Below are 13,804 nucleotides of genomic sequence, written 5' to 3' on the forward strand. Positions count from 1 at the left end.
TATACTCCTTTTCTATAATCTCTTTTACCACACAAACTTCCTTATCCCATGTTGTTTAAAATGGTGAAGAGTCATTTGAACTTTTGGATTTTTAGGAAAATACAGTGGTCATTTCATTCTCTTGTCCTAACCTCACTGCAGGATACAGGGAGTCAAAGCTGTTCTTATGTCCTCTCCACAGTTCCTTTCCCAGACACACCCTAACTTCCTTCTCACCCGGAATAGAAATAAAGACTTTCAGAATTTATTGGGATTGATGTTTAGAGCTCCTGTAGACTGGTGGACTTGTTTTCATTCTTCTCTTTTATTCTTTCATTTTAGTACTTTTTATTTTTAAATCTTAAAAACCACATTATGCTTGTATGTAGGGAAAGTGATTTGAAATGCCTGGGGAGGCTGGATATAAAACACATCAGAGGGTTTTTGGTGGTGGTGTTAAAGAGCGGTCTTTCTATGTCCCCAGGCTGATCTTGAACTCCCGGGCTCAAGCGATCCTCCCGCCTCACAAGTTGCTGGGACTACAGACACACCACCGCACCCACCTAAAACAATTCAGTTTTGTAGCAAATGAAGGAAATGACTAAATGATTTCTAAGTCAGCCTGGAGCAGAGTACCCACCTAAGAGGTATGCCAAAGGAAAAATCCATATCACAACCAATTATTCTGTTGTCAAATGATGATTAAATTATAATGTTAATTCAGGGGAACCTGTAATATCACTTTTTGTTTGTTGTTTGTAGGAAGGGAACTGCCATTTAATGATCGATGAAACATGATCTGTGCATTAGAAGTGTTGTGTGGCACTAATGTGTGGACTAATTTATGAAACATTTCCAGAAAATGAATAGCTTTGGCACGTGGGTGGCCACTGGCCCTTTGTGACATACCTGGCCACAGCATTACCCCCACCCCACCCCTTTTAGTCCACTTGGCCAGGATCCCCATGATTGGTGGCCAAGTTTATCCTTTGCCCTTTGCTCTAAGAACTAAAGGGTAGGCTTGTGACATATGCCGCTTAAGGTGACTTTGGGGCTCAGGTAGTAATGGACCTGCTTGGTGACACGCTTTGCCCTATGCAGACCACTGAACTCTAGAAATTCCTTAATATTTGAGAAATTCCTGTAAGAATGAATAGCCTGGACACTGAGTAGCTGAATTGAATGTCAAAACATTTTATAAGCATTCTGACTGGGATAAGGGTAAAACTGAGTTCATTTATTGTCCATTGATTCAGTGTCACTGTATCGTAATATTGATGTTTTTGATTGGAGGCTCCTTTTATTTCCTACTACTACTAGCTTCATATTCAACTCACTGAAAATTTTAACTGGAGTATTTTGAAGTAGATTTATGTTCCTTTATATCCTTTCTGTCTTATTTTTAAAAATTACATCAACATGGCTGGAATGAACCTCCGTGCTTCTGTGGACATTGGATATAAAAATGTGAGATTTCTTATTATACACAACCCAACCAATACCTACTTTAATAGATTCTTACAGGAACTTAAGCAGAATGGAGTTATCACCGTAGTGAGAGTATGAGAAGCGACTTACAACATTGCTCTTTTGGAGAAGGAAGGCATCCAGATTCCGGACTGGCCTTTTGATGATGGTACAGCACCATCCGGTCAGATAATTGATAACTGGTTAAAACTTATGAAAAATAAATTTCGTGAAGATCCTGGTTGTTGTATTGCAATTCACTGTGTTGTAGGTTTTGGGCGAGCTCCAGTTGCTAGTTGCCCTAGCTTTAATTGAAGGTGGAATGAAATATGAACATGTAGTACAGTTCATCAGATAAAAGTGACATGGAGCTTTTAACATTAAACAACTTTTGTATTTGGAGAAATATTGTCTTAAAATATGCTTACACCTTAGAAATCCCAGAAATAACTGTTTCCTTCAGTAAAGTGTCATGGGGCTTCCTAATGCTATGGTCTTGAGAGTGAAACTTGAGATTGAACCTTATTCATTTTATACATTAGCTAATATGGAGGCTTGGTGAATACTAAGTCTAATGAAGCTTATATAAGAACCTTGAAAAGCAGTTTTAGCAGCTCGCAAGCCTGTCAGATTTGGAACCTCTGTATTTGATGTTATTTTGACAATAAAAATTTCTAGCTCTTCAATATTTAAAAGGTGTTTTTCATTTGTATCAACTGTATCTTATCAAGATATAAAACATTTAGAGAAGTGAGGTGCCAAAATACCCAGAAGAATACTCATGTACTTTTAGTCTCATAGAGACCTTAGGTGATTTACTCCTTCAGTCATTTAAACATTAAAGGGAGGACCCATATGGCCTCCTGCTCACTTTGTGTTTATATTTTGCACATTCAAATTGATATATAGAAGGGTTTGTACAACCATTGATTTTGATGCATTTCTAGAATGTCTTAGGTGATTAATTTGTTCCTATAAATTTCATTTTTGTTCTGTTATAAAAATTTCCATTCTGAAAAAAATCACATTATCTCTGGTTGATAGTTCAATCTGCATTGCACAGATGCACCTGTCTTTAAAGTCTCCAGACAAAACAGACTTACATTTAATTTGAAGTTTGCACTTTGGGGTGCAACTTACAGAGAGGGGCTGAGAAAATAATAGGAGGGTACTACCAAATATTTCTAGTAAAATATTTTCTTTGTCATATATAGCAACTATTTTAGTACATGTTTTAAATTTAGTAACTATTTTTAAAATGTGAAATACTTCGTTATTGTAGCTACAAATCTTATAGTAACTATTCTGGAAATCCTGTAATGTTTTATTCTATACCTATTAGAAGTTATTTACCAAGTATTACTTGTATTGGAACTGAATTAACTTGTATTCATTTATTTAATATAATAAGGAGAAGAGTAATAAATTAATATCACACAGTATTTGTTTCAAATAAATATCAATATTCATAATAATTCTCTTTAAAGTGGTATCTCATCATGTTGCTACCAATATTAGTAGGACAGCCAATGAGATATTCTACAATGAATATTTTTGTAAAAAAAAGGAAGTCTCACTTTACTAGTTGAAATATTATTTGTATATTGAATACTTTCTAAACCCTAAGCCAAGAGAAAAACCCCAGAACCTCAAGGGAGGATACAATCATGTACTGACCTTCACACAGTAACAGTCTTATAAAGCATTAATACAACTTAGTGAAACTGCAACTACAGCAATAAGTGTAAACAACCTCAGGAGCACAAAAGTGGAACTTAGCCATCACTCCTTATGGTAAAAAGAGTAATCAGACAGTATTTACAGAAAAGGACAATACCAAGAAAGGATAGCATAGTATGTAAAAATATCGCTCCTATTGTTCATTTTCCTTTGATAGAAATATTATTCTACCCTCTTAGCAGGGTATCCCAGTCATTGAAGTATATTTTCCTGCTTTATGAATTTGTCCTTGGCCATGTGTTTTGCTTTAGCCAATGGAATATTAGTTGACATGATGTAAGCAAATCTTTGAAATGTTCTAACAAAGTTTGGCTTGTCTTTCTTGACACTTCTGCCGTCTGCATGAGAAAAAATACCCTAGGTATCTGCTGTCCCTCTAGCTGGAGTTGCAGAATCAGACATGGGAAGCCTAATTAAACTTGGCCTATTACCTAGAACCAACTCCAACTGAGCTACAAGCTACTAGCTAAGCCAATCCTAGATGAGTCAAAGCCTACATCACTGAGAAATTGAAACTTTTTGCTAGGAAGCACAATTGCAGCAATAGCTAAGTAGTACAGTTAGCCTTTCAACAACTTGAATAAGATTGTAAAATGCAGAAATAATAATTTATGAACATTTTGAAAATCCCAGATTAGATTAATTTATTGTACTTTTTTATTCCTAAAATTTAAAGTATGAAAGGACTTAGTATACTTTAATACAAAGTTGGCATATATTTGAACATATTTGAAATTGTTTTCTAAAGGTAGAAGGTCATGTCTCGGTTTTCATTGTATGTCAACACTTCACACAGTGCCTGATATAAAGTAATGACTCGAACTTCATTGAAATAAACTAATCTGGACACTCTAAAACAATAATCTGTAATTGAGCTTTAATTTAAATTGATAATTGAACTTAATCCAGTATAAATCTCTGAACTCAGATTTAATTTTTTTTGGTCCATGCTATGGTAAGCAGGATTTTGTTTAGTTTTGTTTTAATGTCAGGACCAAAATGCTTGCCAAACTATAGTGTCTGAACTGAAGTTTTGTTAATATTACTCAAAATCAGAACACACTATGATAAATTAATCTACCCACATATAGTTTAAAAGAACTAAACATAGGATTTCCTGGTGCGTTTTTCTTCAATCTTTTTTCTTCCTTTTCAACCAGAATGTAAAGTGACATGGTTTCCACCTAATATAGGTTCCATATTTAATGACAAACTAAAAGCTGCTCATATGTTTTTCTTCTTGAAGGCAAGTAAGCAATGTATAGCAATGTAAAAGTAAAAATTACTCCCAATTGATTCTAATGGTGGTAAAGTATGAAAATATACATAAATGCTATATTTTTCACCCAAATTAACATCAAGACTACAAATTGATACCAATGCAATAAACAACTGGACAAAATGCAAATTGTAAGAGTTTATTGTATATACCTTCTTGCTGTGATAGACTTAGCTGTCTTATTGCAAATTTTTCATAATCTATTTTAACAATAAAAATTATGAATAATTCATTTAAAATAATGCCTAGATTTCAAATTTACTTCTGCTTGAAACATCCATATACTATAATTGAACATTTGATACACCTTAAGACTTTAAAAATTCAATTATTTTCTCCTTTCCTTATCTATCTTGGATTCCTGTAGACACTAAATTTGTTTGGTCTTTTTCTGATATGCTAAACTGATGTTTCCTTCTGAATACAAATATTCAAGTTTCCAGAATTAAATACCAACTTGTATCAGCTGTGCTATTCTTCCAAAATGTTTAATTGAAAGGTTATGTTGAAATTCAAATTTCAAGGGCAGGTAAGAACTCTTTCTGAATTTAATAAAAAGGTATACAAGTAAACCAAAATCACTGATGCGTTACATCATCCAGAAATATATATGGAAGTATCTAAGAAAACATATTTTTAATATATTTGGCTTGGTGTTCATGTTTGTGTGTATTTGTGAGTTTGAGTTGGAGCTTGTGTTACATAGGAAGTTAAAAACAGTAATTTCAACTACATTTTATCAAAGTATCTTCTCTTTTTGTAGATCTATCAAAGTTGCAGTAAATTTGCTCCAATCAGAGGCTATTTTATAAGATACGATGATGTAACAATGGTTCAATTGTTGAAGCTATGATGATCAATCTGCTATTTGGAGAAACACAAGTATATATTAAGCTTTGAAAAACTTTATGATTCTCCACTTTTATCCATGATTTCTAACTTTCCAAATACAATATCAAAGGTACATAATATATACTTATTTAGATTTGTAACAAAAACCTTTTAATAACTGTTTTTTTCTAACAACACTTGTACCCATGTAACTACAGAAGTATATCACATAACATTACTATTAAAAATACAAAAAAATAGCTGGGCATGGTGGTGCGTGCCTATGGTCTCAGGTACTGGGGAGGCTGAGGTGGGAGAATAACCTGAGCCCAGGCAGTGGAGATTGCAGTGAGTCAGTGAGTTGAGATTGTACCACTACACTTCAGCCTGGGTGACAGGGCAAAACCATCTCAAAAAAAAAAAGAAGAAAAAGGAAAAAGAGGAAAAAGAGGAAGAAGGAGGAGAAGGAAAGGAAGAGGAGGAGGAGGAGGAGGAGGTGGAGGAGGAAGAGGAAGAAGAAGAAGAAGAAGAAGAAGAAGAAGAAGAAGAAGAAGAAGAAGAAGAAGAAGAAGAAGAAGAAGAAGAGTAGTAGTGAGGAATTCTGGAGTTATATATTCTTTTTCTGATATTTTATTATTTCAGAACAATAATTGTGTTGAATTAAATTTAAGTTTAATATCTTCAAAGTTGGTTTTGAAAATTTGTAAACCCTTCTGATTGAGTCATTAGCTGTTATTTTATCCTGATATAACTCCATTATGTTCAAGATTATTTACAAGTATAAGTAACTTTGGGACAGATAACTTTCCCTCCCTCTCTCTCTCTCTCTCTCTCTCTCTCTCTCGCTCTCTCTCTCACTTTCACACACAAACACACACACACACACGCACACACACAAATGACTTCCTTAAAATATTTTTGCCAATTCATAACACGTCATAATGATCTATCGTTAGATGGCTTTATTGCAGTACTTTACATGTATATAATATGCTGTAGCACAAAGGCGGTTTCAATGTTATGTCTTTTTTATTTTTCAACTATACAATTCCCTATTTATAATACATGAGTTGCAGAGCTAGCGTCACTTTGAGGAACATAAACTTTCCTACTACTTCTTTGGCAAGTTTAAATGCTATGATCAAAGCCAGCAACTATTCTTCTTTATTAAAATGTATAAAGGCCCTATCTGTTTCCATGTAGGTGCTTGCTAAATTAATCTTGGTTTTATTGAGTGCCAAAATATGAATATGTTAGTGTCTCTCCATATTGGCATGTTATACAGGGACTAGGTATAGTTCTTCCGGAGGAAAAGTGAAATGTAATTTTGGTAGAACTATCAATTTAGGAAATTAAGTCAGATATAAAACTAATGTAAATTTGTGTTTGGTGCAGTTTGCTTTATTGAAAACATGGATGCAATGATCGATTGAGCGAAAGTAATGGTTGTACCCTGCAATATCACTTGCCTATTACCGCAACTACCAAATACCTTAACAGAAGGATAAAATATAAGCAATATCACTGTGAAGCTCTTTAATGCTTTGTGGTGTGAGTTTTGCATAAATTAGGATGAATCTATTTATAAAGGATAGGTCAGTCTGCCTCCATATCTATACTGAATTCTATATTTGTCTTGTGGATTAAGTATCAAAAAGCACTTGCTAACCAAAGTGTAAATTAACATAAGTCCCTGAGAAGCCATCATATTACATACGAATAGTTGAATTGATGTGCACTCCCCTCTTCAGGGCTTCAACTTTTTTCAATTTTTAATTTTTAATTTTTTGAGGTACATAGTAGGTATATGTATTTACAGGGCATATGAGATGTTTTGATATGGGTATGCAATGTGTAACAATTACATCATGTAAAATAAGTGTCCATCCCCTCAAGTATTTATCCTTTATGTTACAGACAATCCAAATATATTATTTTAGTTATTTTAAAATATATGATTAAATTATTATTGACTGTAGTCACCCTGTTGTACTACCAAATACTAGACCTTACTTATTCTTTCTACATTTTTGTATCCATTAACCATCCCCATCTCCCCTCAACCCCCTTAAATACCTTTCCCAGCCTCTAATAACCATCCTTCTACTCTCTACATCCCTGAGTTCAATTGTTTTGATTTACAGATCCCACAAATAAGTGTGAACATGTAAAGTTTGTCTTTCCATGGCTGGTTTATTTCACTTAATATAATGACCTCCAGTTCCATCCATGTTGTTGCAAATGACAAGATCTCATTCTTTTTTTTGGCTGAATAATGCTTCATTGTGTGTGTGTATACACACGCATATACATATACACACATTTTCTTTATCCATTCATTTGTTGATGGACATTTAGGTTACCTCCAAAACTTGGCTATTGTGAATAGTGCTGCAGCAAACATGGGGGTGCAGATATCTCTTCAATTTACTGATGTTGTTTCTTTGAGTATACCCCCAGCAGTAGGATTGCTGGATCTTATGGTAGCTCTATTTTTAGTTTGTTGAGGAACCTCCGATCTGTTTTCCATAGTGATTGTATTAATTTGCATTCCCACCAACAATGTACCACTGTTCCCTTTTCTCCACATCCTTGCCAGCATTTGTTATTGCTTGTCTTTTGGTGATAAGCTGTTTTAATTGGGGCAAAATGGTATCTCATTGTAGTTTTTGGTGTGCATTTCTCTGATGATCAGTGATGTTGAGCACCTTTTCATATGCCTGTTTGCCATTTGTGTGTCTTCTTTTGAGAAATGTCTGTTCAAATCTTCTGCCCATTTTTTTGATTGGGTTATTAGATTTTTTCCTAAAGAGTTGTTTGGGCTACTTATATACGCTAGCTATTAATCCGTTTTCAGATGGGTAGTTCCCAAATATGATCTTCCATTCCCATGTTTTTTGGTTTGAAGTTGCCATGAAGCTTGCAAATACTACTTTATAATCCATTATTTCAAGCTGATGACAACACTGTCTGCATAAACAACAACAAACTTAAAAAAAAAAAAAACACCCAAACCTCTGCACCTTAATTTTGTTCCACTACTTTTTAAATTTTTGCTACTTCTATTTGTATCTTTTTTTGTTTTTTGTTTTGTTTTCTTTTGTTTTTGAGACAGGGTCTCACTGTCACCCAGGCTAGAATGCAGTGGTGCAGTCTCGGCTGACTGCAACCTCCAACTCCAGGGTTCAAGCGATTCTCCTACCTCAGCCTCTGGAGTAGCTGGGACTACAGGCACATGCCACCAAGCCCAGCTAATTTTTGTATTTTTTGGTAGAGACGTGGTTTCACCATGTTGGCCAGGCTAGTCTCAAACTCCTGACATCAGGTGACCAGCCCGCCTTAGCCTCCCAAAGTCCTGCCATTACAGATGTGAGCTGCTGCGCCCGGCCACTTCTATTGATATCTTACTGTACTATCTTGGTCTTGAAAAGTCAGAGTTATTATTTTTTAATGGTTCATTTAGCCTTTCTACTTAGGATAAGCATAGTTTACACAGAACAGTTACAATGTTAAAACATTCTGTGTTTTCCCGTGTACTTCCTATTACCAGTGAGTTTTGTACCTTCACAGATAATTTTTTATTGCTCTTTAATGTCCTTTTCTTTCTGATTGAAAAACCCCCATTATCATTTCTTGTAGGACAGGTCTGATGTTCATGAAGTCCCTCAGCTTTTGTTTGCCTGGGAAAGCACTTACTTCTCCTTCATGTTTGAAGGATATTTTTGCCAGATACACTATTTTGGAATAAAAGTTGTTTTCCTTCGGCCTTTTAAATATATCATGCCACTCTCTCCTGGCCTGTAAGGTTTCCACTGAAAACTCTGCTACCAGACGTATTAGAGCTCCACTACCACTGTATATTATTTGTTTATTTTGTCTTACTACTTTTGAGAGCCTTTCTTTGTCCTTGACCTTTAGGAGTTTGATTATTAAATGCTTTAAGGTAGTCTTTTTTGGTTAAATTTGCTTGGTGTTCTATAAGCTTCTTGTACTTGCATACTGATATCTTTCTCTAAGTTTGGGAAGTTCTCTGTTATTATCCCTTTGAATCATTTTTCTACCTATCTCTTTATCTACCTCTTCTTTAAGGCCAATAACCCTTAGATTTGCCTGTTTGAGACTATTTTCTAGATCTTGTAGGCATGTTTCATTCTTTCTTAGTCTTTTTTCTTTTGTCTTCTCTGTGTGTTTTCAAATAACTTCTTTTCAAGCGCACCAATTCTTTCTTCTGCTTGATCAATTTTGTTATTAAAGGACTCCGATGCATTCTTCAGTATGCCAATTTTCAGCCCCAGAATTTCTGCTTGATTTTTAAAAATTATTTCAGTTAGTTTATTAAATTCATCTGATAGAATTCTGAATTCCTTCTCTGTGTTATCTTGAACTTATTTGAATTTCCTTAACGCAGCTACTTTGAATTCTCTTTATGAAAGGTCACATATCTCTGTTTCTCCAGGATTTGTCTCTGGTGTTTTATTTCATTCATTTGGTGAGGTCACTTTATCCTGGATGATCTTGATGCTTATAGATGTTTGTCTGCGTCTGGACATTTAAGAGTTAGGTATTTATTGTAGTTTTTGCAGTCTGGGCTTGTCTGTACCCATTCTCCTTGGGAAGGCTTTCCAGATATTCAAAAGGTCTTGGGTGTTGTGATCTAAGCTCTATCTGCATTAGAGGGCACCTCAGTTCAGTAACGCTGTGGTTCTTGCAGATTCAGAGGTACTGCCACAATGGTTTTGGGCAAAATCTGGGAGAATTCTCTGGATTACCAGGAAGACAGTCTTGTTCTCTTCCCTTACTTTCTCCCAAACACACAGAGTCTCTCTTTCTGTTCCGAGCCACCTGGAGCTGGGGGCGAAGTGACACAAGCAGCTTTGCAGCCACTTGATTTTGCTGGGTCAGACCTGAAGCCAGCATAGCACTGAGTGTAGCTCAAGTCCTGCTGTAACCACTCCCTGGTGTCACCTATGTTCACTCAAGGTCCTGGGGCTCTACAATCAGCAGGTGGAAAAGCCAGCCAGGCCTGTGTTTTTCCCTTCAGGCGGCAAGCTCTCCAGGCCCTGGGTAGGTTCAGAGGTACTGTCTGGGAACCAGGGACTAGAGTCAAAAATCCTAGAAAGTCTACTTGGTGTTTTGTTGTACTGAGACTGAGCTGGCACTTAAACCATGAGATACAGACCTTCCCACTCTTCCCTCCCCTTTCCAAGAGCAGAGGAGTCTCACCCCTTGGCCACCTCTATCCCAGGCCCACAGGGAGTTTTGCCACACTACTACTGGCTAATGTTCCTTTAAGGCCCAAGGGCTCTTCAGTCAGCTTATGGTGAATGCTTCCTGACCTGGGACTCACCCTTCAGGGCAGTGGGTTCCTCTCTGGCCCAGGACAGGTCCAGAAATATCAAAAGAGTCAAGTCCTGGAATCAGGGACCCTAAGAGCCCACATGGTGCTCTACTTCCCTGTGTCTGTGTTGGTACCTGAAGCCATCAAGTCTCAGAGGCTCACTCAAGGCCTTTGATGTAGTACCTGGGTATCACTGCTAGTTATACAGGGCCCAAGGGCTCTTAAATTAGCAGGTGATGAATGCTGCCAGGACTGGGTCCTTTCCTTCATGGCAGTAGGCTCCCTTCTAGCCCAAGGTGTGTCTAGAAATGTCATCCAGGAGATAGGGCCTGGAAAGGTGACCTTGTAACTCTGACCAGTGCCCTACCCTACTGTAGCTGAGCTGGTACCCAAGATGCAAAACAATGTCATTCCCAGTCTTCCCTCTCCTCTTCTTAAGTGGAAGGAAGGAATCTCTTTTGGAGCCATGAGCTGTGCAGCCTGAAGTTAGGGGAGAGGTGATGCCAGCACTCCCTTAGCCACTGCAGCTGGTGTCTCAGTAGGTTGCATTTCCCCCCGTTCCCAGCAATCAACTACCTCTGGGCCCAGTTCAGCACTAGGATTTACCTAGGAGTTGCAGTCGTTGTGCCTAGACTGCCTTTCAAGTTTATTTAGAGTCACAGAGCACTTAACCTGTGGTGGGATGCTTATAGGAGCTCACGTTCTGACTGCTGGGACTGGCAATTCCCCTCTGGTTAGGGCTGGTTTAAATGCTTCCTCCCTGGGTGAGTATCAGCCAAGTTTGGTCTGGTTTTGCTTTCTGCTATAACAGAACAGCACTGAGTTCAATGCCTCACAACCGCTGTGCTGTCCCTCTCTCCAGTGCACAGAAACACTCTCCATGCCACGTTGCTGCTACTGGGGAATGGGGGAGGGGTGGTGTTGGTGATTCCAGACTGTTTTTCCTATCTCTTCAGTGCCTCTTTCAGTGATATGAAGTTAAAACCAGGTACCGTAAGTGCTCACCTGATTTTTGCTTCTCATGAAGTTACTTTTTTATATAGATAATTGTTAAATTGGTGTCCTTGCAGGGAGGGATGAACAATGGACCTTTCTATTCTGCCATCTTGATCTGCCCTCTCTTGTGGGGGGGGGGGTCTCAGTTTCTTTAAGAATTGTTTTTTCTTATAGATTTATTGAGATGTAATTCACATGTTATACAACTCACCCATTCAATTAGTACAATTTAATGGTTTGCTGTACATTCACAGACTTGTACAACCATCACCACAATAAACTTTACAACATTTTAGGACATTTTTATCACCTCAAAAAGAAAGGCTTTTCTTTAGTGATCACCTCCTCCCCCGTTCTTCTCACTCCCAGTCCTAAACAACCAGTTTCTATCTATATATTTTTGCCTATCCTGGATTTTTAATATAAATGGAATGATATAATATGTGGATTTTTTTGTGACTGGCTTTTATCACTTAGCCTAATGTTTTCAAGGTTTATCTGTGTTGTAGCATGTATCATTTTTATGGCCAAATATTATTCCACTATAGGAACACTCCATATTTTGCCTATTCACAGTTGATGTACATTGGGTTGTTTTAATCTTTTTGCTATTATGAAGAAAAATTCTTGCACACATTTTTGTGAGAGCATACATTTCATTTCTTTTGGGTATAAACCTAGAAGTGAAATTGCTGGGTCAAATGTTTAACTTTTTCAGGAACTGCCAGACCATTTTCCAAAGTGGGTACACCATTTTGAATTACAAGCTGCAGTGAATGAAGATTTCAGTTTATCTACATCCTTCTAACCCTTGCTATTATGTGACATTTTTTGTTATAGCCATCCTACTAGATGTGAAGTGGTATCTCACCGGTGTTTTGGTATACATTCCCTAATGACTATTTATCCTGAGCATCTTTTCATGCTATTATTGTTCATTTGTACATCTTTTGTGAAGAAATATCTATTCAAATCCTTTGCCCTTTTTGATTTGGGTAATTTATCTTTTTTTACTATTGAGTCTTAAGAATTATTTTTATATATGTTAGGTACAAGTTAGTTATTAGATATATAATTTCCAAATATTTCCTCCTATTCTGTAGGTTGTCTTTTCAAAGCTCATAATATCCTTTGATGCACAAATATTTTGCTTTTGATGAAGTTTAATTTATCTCTTATTTTTGATGCTTCTGTTTTGGTATATCTAAGAATCAATTGCCTAATCCAAGGTTGCAAAGACTACTTGTGTTTTTTTGTTATGGGTTTTATAGTTTTAGCTTTTACATTTAGGTTCTTGAGTAATTTTAAATTAATTGTATCTGATATGAGGTGAGGGTCTAACGTCATTGTTTCGTATGTTGCTAGGTAGTTGTCCCAGAACCATTTGTCAAAAAGTCTATTATTTCTCCATGTTGACATACCTGTTGGAAAATATTTGTCATTAACATTTTAATTTTGTTAACATGTAGCAGATTGACTATTGTTATTCTAAAACACATTAACAAATGAATATTACACAATTAATTGGTTTTAATTTTAAAATCAATAATAAAATATAGATATAATCTACATAAATAAAATACCTTGTAGGTACCCAGTAATTTTCGACTGTAAAAAAGTACTGAGAATAAAGTGGTTAAGAACTTCTAGTTTTGAAAAATGAGGTAGATTAAGAAAAAAAGAAAAAAATTTAAAAATTTAAAAATTTGCTGGTTCAGGTTATGGCAAAGGCAACCAAGTTCTGGAACCAGTAGCTGTAACTGTGACTTTCAAATTATGGCAGAGGAAGTATGATTTGAGAACTGACCGATGTTAGGAGCTGAAGCTTCCCCATTGGAGAGAAAGCTTCTTAATTCTGCATGTCTGGACTTGTCAAGGTCTAAAGCCTCCTTGGTGGCCCATTTCTGCTTTGTGGCTTTGAATTTCAGCATGTTTTGTATTTTTAGGCTTTGCCAATTATTCAATAATACATTGAATGCTGTGTGATTAATCTGTTTCCTCTTAAAATAGGTAGAGTAGATTCTATCATCTGGCAGAGAACTAGAAACAACATAAAAGCAACACCAAATTTCAAAAAGAACCATAGAGATTCTAAAATCAAACAAAACTGGAAGAACATTACAGAAACAAAAAAATAAAAATAAAAAAGTACAGGAGAAGGCAAAATAAATAGG

The 13,804-nt window shown here is 36.2% G+C and overlaps 1 pseudogene; it reads left to right on the forward strand.

Annotated features, from left to right (window-relative positions):
* The first annotated feature begins 1,398 nt into the window (after positions 1-1,398).
* On the forward strand, positions 1,399-13,446 carry LOC105499132 (uncharacterized; annotated as a pseudogene).
* Positions 13,447-13,804: the final 358 nt, after the last annotated feature.

This window comes from Macaca nemestrina, chromosome X, assembly GCF_043159975.1.
Source record: "Macaca nemestrina isolate mMacNem1 chromosome X, mMacNem.hap1, whole genome shotgun sequence".
NCBI lineage: Eukaryota > Metazoa > Chordata > Mammalia > Primates > Cercopithecidae > Macaca > Macaca nemestrina.